Genomic DNA, 20,140 nt, shown 5'->3' with positions numbered 1-20,140 from the left:
CAGTGTGATATCGAGATTAGAGGGTGGTGCTGGAAAAGCACAGCAGGTCAGGCAGCATCCGAAGAACAGGAGAATTGACGTTTCGGGCAAAAGCCCTTCATCAGGAGTGAGGCCTGGTGTGTAGGGGAGGGGAATAGGCCATGGGAGAAGCTCAAGTCCTGAATTATTGCGCTCGATATTGAGTCTGTAGGGCCCCCAAGCAGAAAGTGAGGGGCTGTTCTTCCAGCTGACACTGAGCTTCACTGGAGCACTGCAGCAAGCCCAAGACAAGGATGTTGGCCAGGGGTGAGGTGTTGGAAGCTCAGGGTGCTAGGTGATCCTCTCCTAACTTCCTCGGGTGGAAACCATCTGGTCCTGGGGATTTGTCGCTCTTTAATTCCATTTATTTCCTCATCACCAGTATATTAATCACGTTAATTTTACTCATGGTCACTGACACACAGAGTCTCAGCTTTCCGTCTCTGTTGGACTGGCATTATTCCTCACCACCCGCTTTCCCTTGTTACAACTGGAAACACTGCTTCTTCCAAAATTCAATCTCTCTGGCAACTTTCCTCTCACATTCCCCAGTTGGAGATCTTGTCAGCTGCTTTCTGGCCTTTTGCTGATCTTTGTCTCTTTCCTATTTGGCAGGGATCTGGGTTTTCTTCTTTGTTTTTCCTAAACAGATTCCTGACAGTGTGGAAACAGGCCATTCGGCCCAACAAACTCACACCGACCCTCTGAAGAGCAACCCACCCAGACCCATTCCGTTCGAACTAATGCACCAAACACTATGGGACAATTTAGCATGGCCAATCCACCCTAACCTGCACATCCCTGGGCACTATGGGACAATTTAGCATGGCCAATCCACCCTAACCTACACATCCCTGGGCACTATGGGACAATTTAGCATCGCCAATCCGCCCTAACCAGCACATCCCTGGGCACTATGGGACAATTTAGCATGGCCAATCCATCCTAACCTGCACATCCCTGGGCACTATGGGACAATTTAGCATGGCCAATCCGCCCAAACCTGCACATCCCTGGGCACTATGGGACAATTTAGCATGGCCAATCCATCCTAACCTGCACATCCCTGGGCACTATGGGACAATTTAGCATGGCCAATCCGCCCTAACCAGCACATCCCTGGGCACGATGGGACAATTTAGCATGGCCAATCCATCCTAACCTGCACATCCCTGGGCACTATGGGACAATTTAGCATGACCAATCCACCCTAACCTGCACATCCCTGGGCACTATGGGACAATTTAGCCTGGCCAATCCACCCTGACCTGCACATCCCTGGGCACTATGGGACAATTTAGCATGGCCAATCCACCCTAACCTGCACATCCCTGGGCACTATGGGACAATTTAGCATGGCCAATCCACCCTGACCTGCACATCCCTGGGCACTATGGGACAATTTAGCATGGCCAATCCATCCTAACCTGCACATCCCTGGGCACTATGGGACAATTTAGCATGAGAAATCCACCCTAACCTGCACATCCCTGGGCACTATGGGACAATTTAGCATGACCAATCCACCCTAACCTGCACATCCCTGGACACTATGGGACAATTTAGCATGGCCAATCCGCCCTAACCTGCACATCCCTGGGCACTATGGGACAATTTAGCATGGCCAATCCACCCTAACCAACACATCCCTGGACACTATGGGACAATTTAGCATGGCCAATCCGCCCTAACCTGCACATCCCTGGACACTATGGGACAATTTAGCATGGCCAATCCGCCCTAACCTGCACATCCCTGGACACTATGGGACAATTTAGTATGGCCAACCCACCCTTACCTGCACATCCCTGGGCACTATGGGACAATTTAGCATGGCCAATCCACCCAAACCTGCACATCCCTGGGCAGTATGGGACAATTTAGCATGGCCAATCCACCCAAACCTGCACATCCCTGGGCAGTATGGGACAATTTAGCATGGCCAATCCACCCAAACCTGCACATCCCTGGGCAGTATGGGACAATTTAGCATGGCCAATCCACCCTAACCTGCACATCCCTGGGCACTATGGGACAATAAACGATAGACAATAGGTGCAGGAGTAGGCCATTCAGCCCTTCGAGCCTGTACCACCATTCAATATGATCACGGCTGATCATCCTTAATCAGTATCCTGTTCCTGCCTTATCTCCATAACTCTTGATTCCACTATCCTTGAGAGCTCTATCCAACTCCTTCTTAAATGAATCCAGAGACTGGGCCTCCACTGCCCTCTGGGGCAGAGCATTCCACACACCCGCCACTCTCTGGGTGAAGAAGTTTCTCCTCATCTCTGTCCTAAATGGTCTACCCCGTATTTTTAAGCTGTGTCCTCTGGTTCGGCACTCACCCATCAGCGGAAACATGTTTCCTGCTGCCAGAGTGTCCAATCCTTTAATAATCTTATATGTCTCAATCAGATCCCCTCTCAGTCTTCGAAACTCAAGGGTATACAAGCCCAGTCACTCCAGTCTTTCAGTGTAAGGTAATCCCGCCGTTCCAGGATTTGATCTCGTGAACCTACGCTGCACTCCCTCAATAGCCAGAATGTCTTTCCTCAAATTTGGAGACCAGAACTGCACACAGTACTCCAGGTGTGGTCTCACCAGGGCCCTGTACAGCTGCAGAAGAACCTCTTAGCTTCTATACTCAATCCCTCTTGTTATGAAGGCTAGCATGCTATTAGCCTTCATCACTACATGTTGCATCCCACCTGTAAATACTGACACACTCCCCGGGGACTCCCCCCTGGAAATACTGACACACTCCCCGGGGACACCCCCCTGTAAATACTGACACACTCCCCGGGGACTCCCCCCTGTAAACACTGATACACTCCCCGGGGACTCCCCCCTGTAAATACTGACACACTCCCCGGGGACTCCCCCCTGTAAACACTGATACACTCCCCGGGGACTCCCCCCTGTAAATACTGACACACTCCCCGGGGACTCCCCCATGTAAATACTGACACACTCCCCGGGGACACCCCCCTGTAAATACTGACACACTCCCCGGGGACTCCCCCCTGTAAACACTGACACACTCCCCGGGGACTCCCCCCTGTAAATACTGACACACTACCGGGGACTCCCCCCTGTAAATACTGACACACTCCCCGGGGATTCCCACCTGTAAATACTGACAAACTCCCCGGGGACTCCCCCCTGTAAATACTGACACACTCCCCGGGGACTCCCCCCTGTAAATACTGACAAACTCCCCGGGGACTCCCCCCTGTAAATACTGACAAACTCCCCGGGGACTCCCCCCTGTAAATACTGACACACTCCCCGGGGATTCCCACCTGTAAATACTGACTCACTCCCCGGGGACTCCCCCCTGTAAATACTGACACACTCCCCGGGGACTCCCCCCTGTAAATACTGACACATTCCCCGGGGACTCCCCCTTGTAAATACTGACACACTCCCCGGGGATACCCCCCTGTAAATACTGACACACTCCCCGGGGATTCCCCCCCCCTGTAAATACTGACACACTCCCCGGGGACTCCCCCCTGTAAATACTGACACACTCCCCGGGGATACCCCCCTGTAAATACTGACACACTCCCCGGGGATACCCCCCTGTAAATACTGACACACTCCCCGGGGACTCCCCCCTGTAAATACTGACACACTCCCCGGGGATACCCCCCTGTAAATACTGACACACTCCCCGGGGACTCCCCCTGTAAATACTGACAAACTCCCCGGGGACTCCCCCCTGTAAATACTGACACACTCCCCGGGGATTCCCACCTGTAAATACTGACTCACTCCCCGGGGACTCCCCCCTGTAAATACTGACACACTCCCCGGGGACTCCCCCTTGTAAATACTGACACACTCCCCGGGGATTCCCACCTGTAAATACTGACTCACTCCCCGGGGACTCCCCCCTGTAAATACTGACACACTCCCCGGGGACTCCCCCCTGTAAATACTGACACATTCCCCGGGGACTCCCCCCTGTAAATACTGACACACTCCCCGGGGAAACCCCCTGTAAATACTGACACACTCCCCGGGGACTCCCCCCTGTAAATACTGACACACTCCCCGGGGATACCCCCCTGTAAATACTGACACACTCCCCGGGGACTCCCCCCTGTAAGTACTGACACACTCCCCGGGGACTCCCCCATGTAAATACTGACACACTCCCCGGGGACTCCCACCTGTAAATACTGACACACTCCCCGGGGACTCCCCCCTGTAAATACTGACACACTCCCCGGGGACTCCCCCCTGTAAATACTGACACATTCCCCGGGGACTCCCCCCTGTAAATACTGACACACTCCCCGGGGATACCCCCCTGTAAATACTGACACACTCCCCGGGGACTCCCCCTTGTAAATACTGACACACTCCCTGGGGATTCCCCCCGGTAAATACTGACACACTCCCCGGGGACACCCCCCTGTAAATACTGACACACTCCCCGGGGACTACCCCCTGTAAATACTGACACACTCCCCGGGGACCCCCCTGTAAATACTGACACACACCCCGGGGATTATCCCCTGTAAATACTGACACATTCCCTGGGGACTCCCCCTTGTAAATACTGACACACTCCCTGGGGATTCCCCCCTGTAAATACTGACACACTCCCCGGGGACACCCCCCTGTAAATACTGACACACTCCCCGGGGACTACCCCCTGTAAATACTGACACACTCCCCAGGGACCCCCCTGTAAATACTGACACACACCCCGGGGATTCCCCCCTGTAAATACTGACACATTCCCTGGGGACTCCCCCTGTAAATACTGACACACTCCCCGGGGTCTCCCCCCTGTAAATACTGACACACTCCCCGGGGATTCCCCCGTAAATACTGACGCACTCCCCGGGGATCCCCCCCTGTAAATACTGACACACGCCACGGGGATTCCCCCCTGTAAATACTGACACACTCCCCGGGGATTCCCCCCTGTAAATACTGACACACTCCCCGGGGATTCCCCCCTGTAAATACTGCCATACGCCCCGGAGATTCCCCCCTGTAAATACTGACACACTCCCCGGGGATTCCCCCCTATAGATACTGACAAACTCCCCGGGGACCCCCCTGTAAATACTGACACACTCCCCGGGGACCCCCTTGTAAATACTGACAAACTCCCCGGAGACCCCCCTGTAAATACTGACACATTCCCCCGGGATTCCCCCCTGTAAATACTGACACACTCCCCGGGGATTCCCCCCTGTAAATACTGACACACTCCCCGGGGATTCCCCCCTGTAATTACTGACACATTCCCCCGGGATTCCCCCCTGTAAATACTGACACATTCCCCCGGGATTCCCCCCTGTAAATACTGACACACTCCCCGGGGATACCCCCCCGTAAATACTGACACACTCCCCGGGGACTCCCCCCTGTAAATACTGACACACTCCCCGGGGACTCCCCCTGTAAATACTGACACACTCCCCGGGGACTCCCCCCTGTAAATACTGACACACTCTCCGGGGATTCCCCCTGTAAATACTGACACACTCACTGGGGACTCCCCCCAGTAAATACTGACACACCCCGGGGATTCCTTCATGTAAATACTGACACACTCCCCGGGGACCCCCCTGTAAATACTGACACACTCCCCGGGGATTCCACCCCATAAATACTGACACACTCCCCGGGGATTCCCCCCTATAAATACTGACACACTCCCCGGGGACTCCCCCCTGTAAATACTGACACACACCCTGGGGATTCCTCCATTTAAATACTGACACACTCCCCGGGGATTCCCCCCTATAAATACTGACACACTCCCCGGGGATTCCTCCATGTAAATACTGACACACTCCCCGGGGATTCCCCCGTAAATACTGACACACTCCCCGGGGATACCACCCTGTAAATACTGTCACACTCCCCGGGGATTCCTCCCTGGAAATACTGACACACTTCCCGGGGATTGACCCCTGTAAATACTGACACACTCCCTGGGGATTCGCCCCTGTAAATACTGACACACTCCCTGGGGATTCCCCCCTGTAAAGACTGACACACTCCCCGGGGACACCCCCCTGTAAATACTGACACACTCCCCGGGGACTACCCCCTGTAAATACTGACACACTCCCCAGGGACCCCCCTGTAAATACTGACACACTCCCCGGGGATTCCCCCCTGTAAATACTGACACATTCCCTGGGGACTCCCCCTTGTAAATACTGACACACTCCCCGGGGATACCCCCCTGTAAATACTGACACACTCCCCGGGGACTCCCCCCTGTAAATACTGACACACTCCCCGGGGACTCCCCCCTGTAAATACTGACACACTCCCCGGGGATTCCTCCCTGTAAATACTGACACACTCCCCGGGGATTCCCCTTGTAGATACTGACTCACTCCCCGGGGATTGACCCCTGTAAATACTGACACACGCCACGGGGATTCCCCCCTGTAAATACTGACACATTCCCCGGGGATTCCCCCGTAAATACTGACGCACTCCCCGGGGATTCCCCCCTGTAAATACTGACACACGCCACGGGGATTTCCCCCTGTAAATACTGACATACTCCCCGGAGATTCCCCCCTGTAAATACTGACACACTCCCCGGGGATTCCCCCCTATAGATACTGACAAACTCCCCGGGGACCCCCCTGTAAATACTGACATACTCCCCGGGGACCCCCTTGTAAATACTGACACACTCCCCAGGGATTCCCCCCTGTAAATACTGACACACTCCCCGGGGACTCCCCCCTGTAAATACTGACACCCCCCTGTAAATACTGACACATTCCCCGGGGATTCCTCCATGGAAATACTGACACATTCCCCGGGGATCCCCCCTGTAAATACTGACACACTCCCCGGGGATTCCTCCATGTAAATACTGACACATTCCCCGGGGATTCCCCCTGTAAATACTGACACACTCCCCGGGGATTCCCCCGTAAATACTGACACACTCCCCGGGGATACCGCCCTGTAAATACTGACACACTCCCCGGGGATTCCCCCCTGTAAATACTGACACACTCCCCGGGGATTCCCCCTGTAAATACTGACACACTCCCCGGGGATTCCCCCCTGTAAATACTGACACACTCCCCGGGGATTCCCCCCTGTAAATACTGACACATTCCCCGGGGACTCCCCGCTGTAAATACTGACACACTCCTCAGGGACCCCCCTGTAAATACTGACACACACCCCGGGGACCCCACTGTAAATACTGACACACTCCCCGGGGACTCCCCCCTGTAAATACTGACACACTCCCCGGGGACTCCCCCCTGTAAATACTGACACACTCCCCGGGGATTCCTCCCTGTAAATACTGACACACTCCCCGGGGATTCCCCCTGTAAATACAGTCTCACTGCCCGGGGATTACCCCCCTGTAAATACTGACACACTCCCCGGGGATACCCCCCTGTAAATACTGACACACTCCCCGGGGACTCCCCCCTGTAAATACTGACACACCCCCCCGGGGATTCCTCCATGTAAATACTGACACACTCCCCGGGGATTCCCCCCTGTAAATACTGACACACTCCCCGGGGATTCCCCACTGTAAATACTGACACACTCCCCGGGGATTCCCCACTGTAAATACTGACACACTCCCCGGGGATACCCCCCTGTAAATACTGACATACTCCCCGGGGACCCTCTTGTAAATACTGACACACTCCCCGGGGAGTCCCCCCTGTAAATACTGACACACTCCCCGGGGATACCCCCCTGTAAATACTGACACACTCCCCGGGGATTCCCCCCTGTAAATACTGACACACTCCCCAGGGATTCCCCCCTGTAAATACTGACACACTCCCCGGGGATTCCCCCCTGTAAATACTGACACACTCCCCGGGGATTCCCCCCTGTAAATACTGACACACTTCCCGGGGATTGACCCCTGTAAATACTGACACACTCCCTGGGGATTCCCCCCTGTAAATACTGACACACTCCCTGGGGATTCACCCTTGTAAATACTGACACACTCCCCGGGGACACCCCCCTGTAAATACTGACACACTCCCCGGGGACTACCCCCTGTAAATACTGACACACTCCCCAGGGACCCCCCTGTAAATACTGACACACACCCCGGGGATTCCCCCCTGTAAATACTGACACATTCCTTGGGGACTCCCCCTTGTAAATACTGACACACTCCCCGGGGATACCCCCCTGTAAATACTGACACACTCCCCGGGGACTCCCCCCTGTAAATACTGACACACTCCCCGGGGACTCCCCCCTGTAAATACTGACACACTCCCCGGGGATTCCTCCCTGTAAATACTGACACACTCCCCAGGGATTCCCCTTGTAAATACTGACTCACTCCCCGGGGATACCCACCGGTAAATACTGACACATTCCCCGGGGATTCCCCCGTAAATACTGACGCACTCCCCGGGGATTCCCCCCTGTAAATACTGACACTAGCCACGGGGATTCCCCCCTGTAAATACTGACATACTCCCCGGAGATTCCCCCCTGTAAATACTGACACACTCCCCGGGGATTCCCCCCGATAGATACTGACAAACTCCCCGGGGAGCCCCCTGTAAATACTGACATACTCCCCGGGGACCCCCTTGTAAATACTGACACACTCCCCGGGGAGTCCCCCCTGTAAATACTGACACACTCCCCGGGGATACCCCCCTGTAAATACTGACACACTCCCCGGGGATTCCCCCCTGAAATACTGACACACTCCCCAGGGATTCCCCCCTGTAAATACTGACACACTCCCCGGGGATTCCCCCCTGTAAATACTCACACACTCCCCGGGGATTCCCCCCTGTAAATACTGACACACTCCCCGGGGATTGACCTCTGTAAATACTGACACACTCCCTGGGGATTCCCCCCTGTAAATACTGACACACTCCCTGGGGATTCACCCTTGTAAATACTGACACACTCCCCGGGGACACCCCCCTGTAAATACTGACACACTCCCCGGGGACTACCCCCTGTAAATACTGACACACTCCCCAGGGACCCCCCTGTAAATACTGACACACACCCCGGGGATTCCCCCCTGTAAATACTGACACATTCCTTGGGGACTCCCCCTTGTAAATACTGACACACTCCCCGGGGATACCCCCCTGTAAATACTGACACACTCCCCGGGGACTCCCCCCTGTAAATACTGACACACTCCCCGGGGACTCCCCCCTGTAAATACTGACACACTCCCCGGGGATTCCTCCCTGTAAATACTGACACACTCCCCAGGGATTCCCCTTGTAAATACTGACTCACTCCCCGGGGATACCCCCCGGTAAATACTGACACATTCCCCGGGGATTCCCCCGTAAATACTGACGCACTCCCCGGGGATTCCCCCCTGTAAATACTGACACACGCCACGGGGATTCCCCCCTGTAAATACTGACATACTCCCCGGAGATTCCCCCCTGTAAATACTGACACACTCCCCGGGGATTCCCCCCGATAGATACTGACAAACTCCCCGGGGAGCCCCCTGTAAATACTGACATACTCCCCGGGGACCCCCTTGTAAATACTGACACACTCCCCGGGGAGTCCCCCCTGTAAATACTGACACACTCCCCGGGGATTCCCCCTTGTAAATACTGACACTCTCACCGGGGATTCCCCCTGTAAATACTGACACACTCCCCGGGGATTCCTCCATGTAAATACTGACACACTCCCCGGAGATTCCCCCTGTAAATACTGACACACTCCCCGGGGATTCCTCCATGTAAATACTGACACACTCACCGGGGATTCCCCCTGTAAATACTGACACACTCACCGGGGACTCCCCCCAGTAAATACTGACACACCCCGGGGATTCCTCCATGTAAATACTGACACACTCCCCGGGGATTCCCCCCTATAAATACTGACACACTCCCCGGGGACTCCCCCCTATAAATAATGACACACTCCCCGGGGCTTCCCCCCCTGTAAATACTGACACTCTCACCGGGGATTCCCCCTGTAAATACTGACACACTCCCCCCAGGGATCACCCCCTGTAAATACTGACACACTCCCCGGGGATACCCCCCTGTAAATACTGACACACTCCCCGTGGATTCACCCCTGTAAATACTGACACACTCCCCGGGGATTCCCCCCTGTAAATACTGACACACTCCCCGGGGACTCCCCCTATAAATACTGACACACTCCCCGGGGACTCCCCCCTGTAAATACTGACACACTCCCCGGGGACTCCCCCCTGTAAATACTGACACATTCCCCGGGGACTCCCCCCTGTAAATACTGACACACTCCCTGGGGACTACCCCCTGTAAATACTGACACACTCCGCAGGGACCCCACTGTAAATACTGACACACACCCCGGGGATTCCCACCTGTAAATACTGACACAATCCCCGGGGACTCCCCCCTGTAAATACTGACACACTCCCCGGGGATACCCCCCCCGTAAATGCAGACACACTCCCCGGGGACTCCGCCCTGTAAATACTGACACACTCCCCGGGGACTCCCCCCTGTAAATACTGACACACTCCCCGGGGATTCCTCCCTGTAAATACTGACACACTCCCCGGGGATTCCCCTTGTAAATACAGACTCACTGCCCGGGGATTCCTCCCTGTAAATACTGACACACTCCCCGGGGATACCCCCCTGTAAATACTGACTCACTCCCCGGGGATACCCCCCTGTAAATACTGACACACTCCCCGGGGATTCCCCCCTAAATACTGATGCACTCCCTGGGGATTCCCCCCCTGTAAATACTGACACACTCCCCGGGGATTCCCGCCTATAAATACTGACATACTCCCCGGAGATTCCCCCCTGTAAATACTGACACACTCTCCGGGGATTCCCCCCTATAGATACTGACAAGCTCCCCGGGGACCCCCTGTAAATACTGACGTACTCCCCGGGGATTCCTCCATGTAAATAGTGACACACTCCCCGGGGACCCCCCTGTAAATACTGACACACTCCCTGGGGACCCCCCTGTAAATACTGACACACTCCCCGGGGACTCCCCCCTGTAAATACTGACACACTCCCCGGGGACCCCCCTGTAAATACTGACACACTCCCCGGGGACCCCCCTGTAAATACTGACGTACTCCCCGGGGATTCCCCCCTGTAAATACTGACACACTCCCCCCGGGGACTCCCCCTGTAAATACTGACACACTCACCGGGGATTCCCCCTGTAAATACTGACACACTCCCCGGGGACTCCCCCCTGTAAATACTGACACACTCCCCGGGGACCCCCCTGTAAATACTGACGTACTCCCCGGGGATTCCCCCCTGTAAATACTGACACACTCCCCCCGGGGACTCCCCCTGTAAATACTGACACACTCACCGGGGAATCCCCCTGTAAATACTGACACACTCCCCGGGGACTCCCCCCTGTAAATACTGACACACTGTCCGGGGATTCCCCCCTATAAAAACTGACACACTCCCCGGGGATTCCTCCATGTAAATACTGACACACTCCCCGGGGACTCCCCCCTGTAAATACTGACACACACCCCGGGGATTACTCCATGTAAATACTGACACACTCCCCGGGGATTCCCCCCTATAAATACTGACACACTCCCCAGGGATTCCTCCATGTAAATACTGACACACTCCCCGGGGATTCCCCCCTATAAATACTGACACACTCCCCGGGGATACACCCCTGTAAATACTGACACACTCCCCGGGGATTCCCCCCTGTAAATACTGACACACTCCCCGGGGACTCCCCCTGTAAATACTGACACACTCCCCGGGGACTCCCCCCTGTAAATACTGACACACTCTCCGGGGACTCCCCCCTGTAAATACTGACACACTCCCCGGGGACTACCCCCTGTAAATACTGACACACTCCCCAGGGACCCCCCTGTAAATACTGACACACACACCGGGGATTCCCCCCTGTAAATACTGACACACTCACCGGGGACTCCCCCCTGTAAATACTGACACACTCCCTGGGGATACCCCCCTGTGAATACTGACACACTCCCCGGGGATACCCCCCTGTAAATACTGACACACTCCCCGGGGATACCCCCCTGTAAATACTGACACACTCCCCGGGGACTCCCCCCTGTAAATACTGACACACTCCCCGGGGACTCCCCCCTGTAAATACTGACACCCCCCCCGGGGATATCCCCCTGTAAATACTGACACATTCCCCGGGGATTCCCCCGTAAATACTGACGCACTCCCCGGGGATTCCCCCCTATAAATACTGACATACTCCCCGGGGATTCCCCCCTGTAAATACTGACACACTCCCCGGGGACTCCCCCTGTAAATACTGACACACTCCCCGGGGATTCCCCCCTATAAATACTGACACACTCCCCGGGGATACACCCCTGTAAATACTGACACACTCCCCGGGGATTCCCCCCTGTAAATACTGACACACTCCCCGGGGACTCTCCCTGTAAATACTGACACACTCCCCGGGGACTCCCCCCTGTAAATACTGACACACTCTCCGGGGACTCCCCCCTGTAAATACTGACACACTCCCCGGGGACTACCCCCTGTAAATACTGACACACTCCCCAGGGACCCCCCTGTAAATACTGACACACACACCGGGGATTCCCCCCTGTAAATACTGACACACTCACCGGGGACTCCCCCCTGTAAATACTGACACACTCCCTGGGGATACCCCCCTGTGAATACTGACACACTCCCCGGGGATACCCCCCTGTAAATACTGACACACTCCCCGGGGATACCCCCCTGTAAATACTGACACACTCCCCGGGGACTCCCCCCTGTAAATACTGACACACTCCCCGGGGACTCCCCCCTGTAAATACTGACAACCCCCCCGGGGATACCCCCCTGTAAATACTGACACATTCCCCGGGGATTCCCCCGTAAATACTGACGCACTCCCCGGGGATTCCCCCCTATAAATACTGACATAGTCCCCGGAGATTCCCCCCTGTAAATACTGACACACTCTCCGGGGATTCCCCCCTATAGATACTGACAAACACCCCGGGGACCCCCCTGTAAATACTGACGTACTCCCCGGGGATTCCTCCATGTAAATACTGACACACTCCCCGGGGACCCCCCTGTAAATACTGACACACTCCCCGGGGACCCGCTGTAAATACTGACACACTCCGGGGGATTCCTCCATGTAAATACTGACACACTCACCGGGGATTCCCCCTGTAAATACTGACACACTGACCGGGGACTCCCCCCTGTAAATACTGACACACACCCCGGGGATTCCTCCATGTAAATACTGATACACTCCCCGGGGACTCCCCCCTGTAAATACTGACACACACCCCGGGGATTACTCCATGTAAATACTGACACACTCCCCGGGGATTCCCCCCTATAAATACTGACACACTCCCCGGGGATTCCTCCATTTAAATACTGACACACTCCCCGGGGATTCCCCCCTATAAATACTGACACACTCCCCGGGGATTCCCCCCTGTAAATACTGACACACTCCCCGGGGACTCCCCCTGTAAATACTGACACACTCCCCGGGGACTCCCCCCTGTAAATACTGACACACTCCCCGGGGAGTCCCCCCTGTAAATACTGACACATTCCCGGGGACTCCCCCCTGTAAATACTGACACACTCCCCGGGGACTACCCCCTGTAAATACTGACACACTCCCCAGGGACCCCCCTGTAAATACTGACACACACCGCGGGGATTCCCCCCTGTAAATACTGACACACTCACCGGGGACTCCCCCCTGTAAATACTGACACACTCCCCGGGAGTCCCCCCTGTAAATACTGACACATTCCCCGGGGACTCCCACCTGTAAATACTGACACACTCCCCAGGGACTACCCCCTGTAAATACTGACACACTCCCCAGGGACCCCCCTGTAAATACTGACACACACCCCGGGGATTCCCCCCTGTAAATACTGACACACTCCCCGGGGATTCCCCCCTGTAAATACTGACACACTCACCGGGGACTCCCCCCTGTAAATACTGACACACTCCCTGGGGATTCCCCCCTATAAATACTGACACACTCCCCGGGGATTCCCCTTGTAAATACTGACTCACTGCCCGGGGATATCCCCCTGTAAATACTGACACATTCCCCGGGGATTCCCCCGTAAATACTGACGCACTCCCGGGGGATTCCCCCGTAAATACTGACACACTCCCCAGGGATTCCCCCCTGTAAATACTGACATACTCCCCGGAGATCCCCCATGTAAATACTGACACACTCTCCGTGGATTCCCCTGTAAATACTGACACACTCCCCGCGGACCCCCCTGTAAATACTGACGTACTCCCCGGTGATTCCTCCATGTAAATACTGACACACTCCCCGGGGACCCCCCTGTAAATACTGACACACTCCCCGCGGACCCCCCTGTAAATACTGACACACTCCCCGGGGACCCCCCTGTAAATACTGACACACTCCCCGGGGATTCCTCCATGTAAATACTGACACACTCCCCGGGGACCCCCCTGTAAATACTGACAAACTCCCCGGGGATTCCCCCTGTAAATACTGACGCACTCCCCAGGGATTCCCCCTGTAAATACTGACGCACTGACCGGGGACTCCCCCCTGTAAATACTGACACACACCCCGGGGATTCCTCCATGTAAATACTGACACACTCCCCGGGGATTCCCCCTGTAAATACTGACACACTGTCCGGGGATTCCCCCCTATAAATACTGACACACTCCCCGGGGACTCCCCCCTGTAAATACTGACACACACCCCGGGGATTACTCCATGTAAATACTGACACACTCCCTGGGGATTCCCCCCTATAAATACTGACACACTCCCCGGGGATTTCTCCATGTAAATACTGACACACTCCCCGGGGATTCCCCCCTATAAATACTGACACACTCCCCGGGGATTCCCCCCTGTAAATACTGACACACTCCCCGGGGACTCCCCCTGTAAATACTGACACACTCCCCGGGGACTCCCCCCTGTAAATACTGACACACTCCCCGGGGAGTCCCCCCTGTAAATACTGACACATTCCCCGGGGACCCCCCCCTGTAAATACTGACACACTCCCCGGGGACTACCCCCTGTAAATACTGACACACTCCCCAGGGACCCCCCTGTAAATACTGACACACACCCCGGGGATTCCCCCCTGTAAATACTGACACACTCACCGAGGACTACCATTGTAAATACTGAAACACTCACCGGGGACTCCCCCCTGTAAATACTGACACACTCCCTGGGGATTCCCCCCTATAAATACTGACACACTCCCCGGGGACCCCCCTGTAAATACTGACACACTCCCCGGGGACTCCCCCCTGTAAATACTGACACAGTCCCTGGGGACCCCCCTGTAAATACTGACAAACTCCCCGGGGATTCCCCCTGTAAATACTGACGCACTGACCGGGGACTCCCCCCTGTAAATACTGACACACTCCCCCCGGGGATTCCTCCATGTAAATACTGACACACTCCCCGGGGATTCCCCCTTGTAAATACTGACATACACCCCGGGGATTCCTCCATGTAAATACTGACACACTCCCCGGTGACTCCCCCCTGTAAATACTGACACACTCCCCGGGGATTCCCCCTGTAAATACTGACACACTGTCCGGGGATTCCCCCCTATAAATACTGACACACTCCCCGGGGACTCCCCCCTGTAAATACTGACACACACCCCGGGGATTACTCCATGTAAATACTGACACACTCCCCGGGGATTCCCCCGTATAAATACTGACACACTCCCCGGGGATTCCTCCATGTAAATACTGACACACTCCCCGGGGATTCCCCCCTATAAATACTGACACACTCCCCGGGGATTCCCCCCTGTAAATACTGACATACTCCCCGGGGACTCCCCCTGTAAATACTGACACACTCCCCGGGGACTCCCCCCTGTAAATACTGACACACTCCCCGGGGAGTCCCCCCTGTAAATACTGACACATTCCCCGGGGACTCCCCCCTGTAAATACTGACACACTCCCCGGGGACTACCCCCTGTAAATACTGACACACTCCCCAGGGACCCCCCTGTAAATACTGACACACACCCCGGGGATTCCCCCTTGTAAATACTGACACACTCACCGGGGACTACCATTGTAAATACTGACACACTCACCGGGGACTCCCCCCTGTAAATACTGACACACTCCCCGGGGATTCCCCCCTATAAATACTGACACACTCCCCCCGGGGATTCCTCCATGTAAATACTGACACACTCCCCGGGGATTCCCCCTTGTAAATACTGACACACACCCCGGGGATTCCTCCATGTAAATACTGACACACTCCCCGGTGACTCCCCCCTGTAAATACTGACACACTCCCCGGGGATTCCCCCTGTAAATACTGACACACTGTCCGGGGATTCCCCCCTATAAATACTGACACACTCCCCGGGGACTCCCCCCTATAAATACTGACACACTCCCCGGGGATTCCTCCATGTAAATACTGACACACTCCCCGGGGACTCCCCCCTGTAAATACTGACACACACCCCGGGGATTACTCCATGTAAATACTGACACACTCCCCGGGGATTCCCCCCTATAAATACTGACACACTCCCCAGGGATTCCTCCATGTAAATACTGACACACTCCCCGGGGATTCCCCCCTATAAATACTGACACACTCCCCGGGGATACACCCCTGTAAATACTGACACACTCCCCGGGGATTCCCCCCTGTAAATACTGACACACTCCCGGGGACTCCCCCTGTAAATACTGACACACTCCCCGGGGACTCCCCCCTGTAAATACTGACACACTCTCCGGGGACTCCCCCCTGTAAATACTGACACATTCCCCGGGGACTCCCCCCTGTAAATACTGACACACTCCCCGGGGACTACCCCCTGTAAATACTGACACACTCCCCAGGGACCCCCCTGTAAATACTGACACACACACCGGGGATTCCCCCCTGTAAATACTGACACACTCACCGGGGACTCCCCCCTGTAAATACTGACACACTCCCTGGGGATACCCCCCTGTGAATACTGACACACTCCCCGGGGACTCCCCCCTGTAAATACTGACACACTCCCCGGGGACTCACCCCTGTAAATACTGACACACTCCGCGGGGATTCCTCCCTGTAAATACTGACACACTCCCCGGGGATTCCCCTTGTAAATACTGACTCACTGCCCGGGGATACCCCCCTGTAAATACTGACACACTCCCCGGGGATACCCCCCTGTAAATACTGACACACTCCCCGGGGACTCCCCCCTGTAAATACTGACACACTCCCCGGGGACTCCCCCCTGTAAATACTGACAACCCCCCCGGGGATACCCCCCTGTAAATACTGACATATTCCCCGGGGATTCCCCCGTAAATACTGACGCACTCCCCGGGGATTCCCCCCTGTAAATACTGACATACTCCCCGGAGATTCCCCCCTGTAAATACTGACACACTCTCCGGGGATTCCCCCCTATAGATACTGACAAACCCCCCCGGGGACCCCCCTGTAAATACTGACACACTCCCCGGGGACCCCCCTGTAAATACTGACACACTCCCCGGGGACCCGCTGTAAATACTGACACACTCCGGGGGATTCCTCCATGTAAATACTGACATATTCCCCGGGGATTCCCCCGTAAATACTGACGCACTCCCCGGGGATTCCCCCCTGTAAATACTGACATACTCCCCGGAGATTCCCCCCTGTAAATACTGACACACTCTCCGGGGATTCCCCCCTATAGATACTGACAAACCCCCCCGGGGACCCCCATGTAAATACTGACACACACCCCGGGGATTCCTCCATGTAAATACTGATACACTCCCCGGGGACTCCCCCCTGTAAATACTGACACACACCCCGGGGATTACTCCATGTAAATACTGACACACACCCCGGGGATTACTCCATGTAAATACTGACACACTCCCCGGGGATTCCCCCCTATAAATACTGACACACTCCCCGGGGATTCCTCCATGTAAATACTGACACACTCCCCGGGGATTCCCCCCTATAAATACTGACACACTCCCCGGGGATTCCCCCCTGTAAATACTGACACACTCCCCGGGGACTCCCCCTGTAAATACTGACACACTCCCCGGGGACTCCCCCCTGTAAATACTGACACACTCCCCGGGGAGTCCCCCCTGTAAATACTGACACATTCCCCGGGGACCCCCCCCTGTAAATACTGACACACTCCCCGGGGACTACCCCCTGTAAATACTGACACACTCCCCAGGGACCCCCCTGTAAATACTGACACACACCCCGGGGATTCCCCCCTGTAAATACTGACACACTCACCGAGGACTACCATTGTAAATACTGAAACACTCACCGGGGACTCCCCCCTGTAAATACTGACACACTCCCTGGGGATTCCCCCCTATAAATACTGACACACTCCCCGGGGACCCCCCTGTAAATACTGACACACTCCCCGGGGACTCCCCCCTGTAAGTACTGACACACTCCCTGGGGATTCCCCCCTATAAATACTGACACAGTCCCTGGGGACCCCCCTGTAAATACTGACAAACTCCCCGGGGATTCCCCCTGTAAATACTGACGCACTGACCGGGGACTCCCCCCTGTAAATACTGACACACTCCCCCCGGGGATTCCTCCATGTAAATACTGACACACTCCCCGGGGATTCCCCCTTGTAAATACTGACATATACCCCGGGGATTCCTCCATGTAAATACTGACACACTCCCCGGTGACTCCCCCCTGTAAATACTGACACACTCCCCGGGGATTCCCCCTGTAAATACTGACACACTCCCCGGGGACTCCCCCCTGTAAATACTGACACACACCCCGGGGATTACTCCATGTAAATACTGACACACTCCCCGGGGATTCCCCCGTATAAATACTGACACACTCCCCGGGGATTCCTCCATGTAAATACTGACACACTCCCCGGGGATTCCCCCCTATAAATACTGACACACTCCCCGGGGATTCCCCCCTGTAAATACTGACACACTCCCCGGGGACTCCCCCTGTAAATACTGACACACTCCCCGGGGACTCCCCCCTGTAAATACTGACACACTCCCCGGGGAGTCCCCCCTGTAAATACTGACACATTCCCCGGGGACTCCCCCCTGTAAATACTGACACACTCCCCGGGGACTACCCCCTGTAAATACTGACACACTCCCCAGGGACCCCCCTGTAAATACTGACACACACCCCGGGGATTCCCGCTTGTAAATACTGACACACTCACCGGGGACTACCATTGTAAATACTGACACACTCACCGGGGACTCCCCCCTGTAAATACTGACACACTCCCTGGGGATTCCCCCCTATAAATACTGACACACTCCCCGGGGACCCCCCTGTAAATACTGACACACTCCCCGGGGATTCCTCCATGTAAATACTGACACACTCCCCGGGGACCCCCCTGTAAATACTGACAAACTCCCCGGGGATTCCCCCTGTAAATACTGACGCACTGACCGGGGACTCCCCCCTGTAAATACTGACACACTCCCCCCGGGGATTCCTCCATGTAAATACTGACACACTCCCCGGGGATTCCCCCTTGTAAATACTGACACACACCCCGGGGATTCCTCCATGTAAATACTGACACACTCCCCGGTGACTCCCCCCTGTAAATACTGACACACTCCCCGGGGATTCCCCCTGTAAATACTGACACACTGTCCGGGGATTCCCCCCTATAAATACTGACACACTCCCCGGGGACTCCCCCCTATAAATACTGACACACTCCCCGGGGATTCCTCCATGTAAATACTGACACACTCCCCGGGGACTCCCCCCTGTAAATACTGACACACACCCCGGGGATTACTCCATGTAAATACTGACACACTCCCCGGGGATTCCCCCCTATAAATACTGACACACTCCCCAGGGATTCCTCCATGTAAATACTGACACACTCCCCGGGGATTCCCCCCTATAAATACTGACACACTCCCCGGGGATACACCCCTGTAAATACTGACACACTCCCCGGGGATTCCCCCCTGTAAATACTGACACACTCCCGGGGACTCCCCCTGTAAATACTGACACACTCCCCGGG

This window comes from Chiloscyllium plagiosum, unplaced genomic scaffold, assembly GCF_037043375.1.
Source record: "Chiloscyllium plagiosum isolate Xiang-an unplaced genomic scaffold, Cpla_swu_hap1 HiC_scaffold_38, whole genome shotgun sequence".
In the NCBI taxonomy this organism is placed as follows: domain Eukaryota; kingdom Metazoa; phylum Chordata; class Chondrichthyes; order Orectolobiformes; family Hemiscylliidae; genus Chiloscyllium; species Chiloscyllium plagiosum.
Note: the sequence above shows the minus strand (reverse complement) of the source record.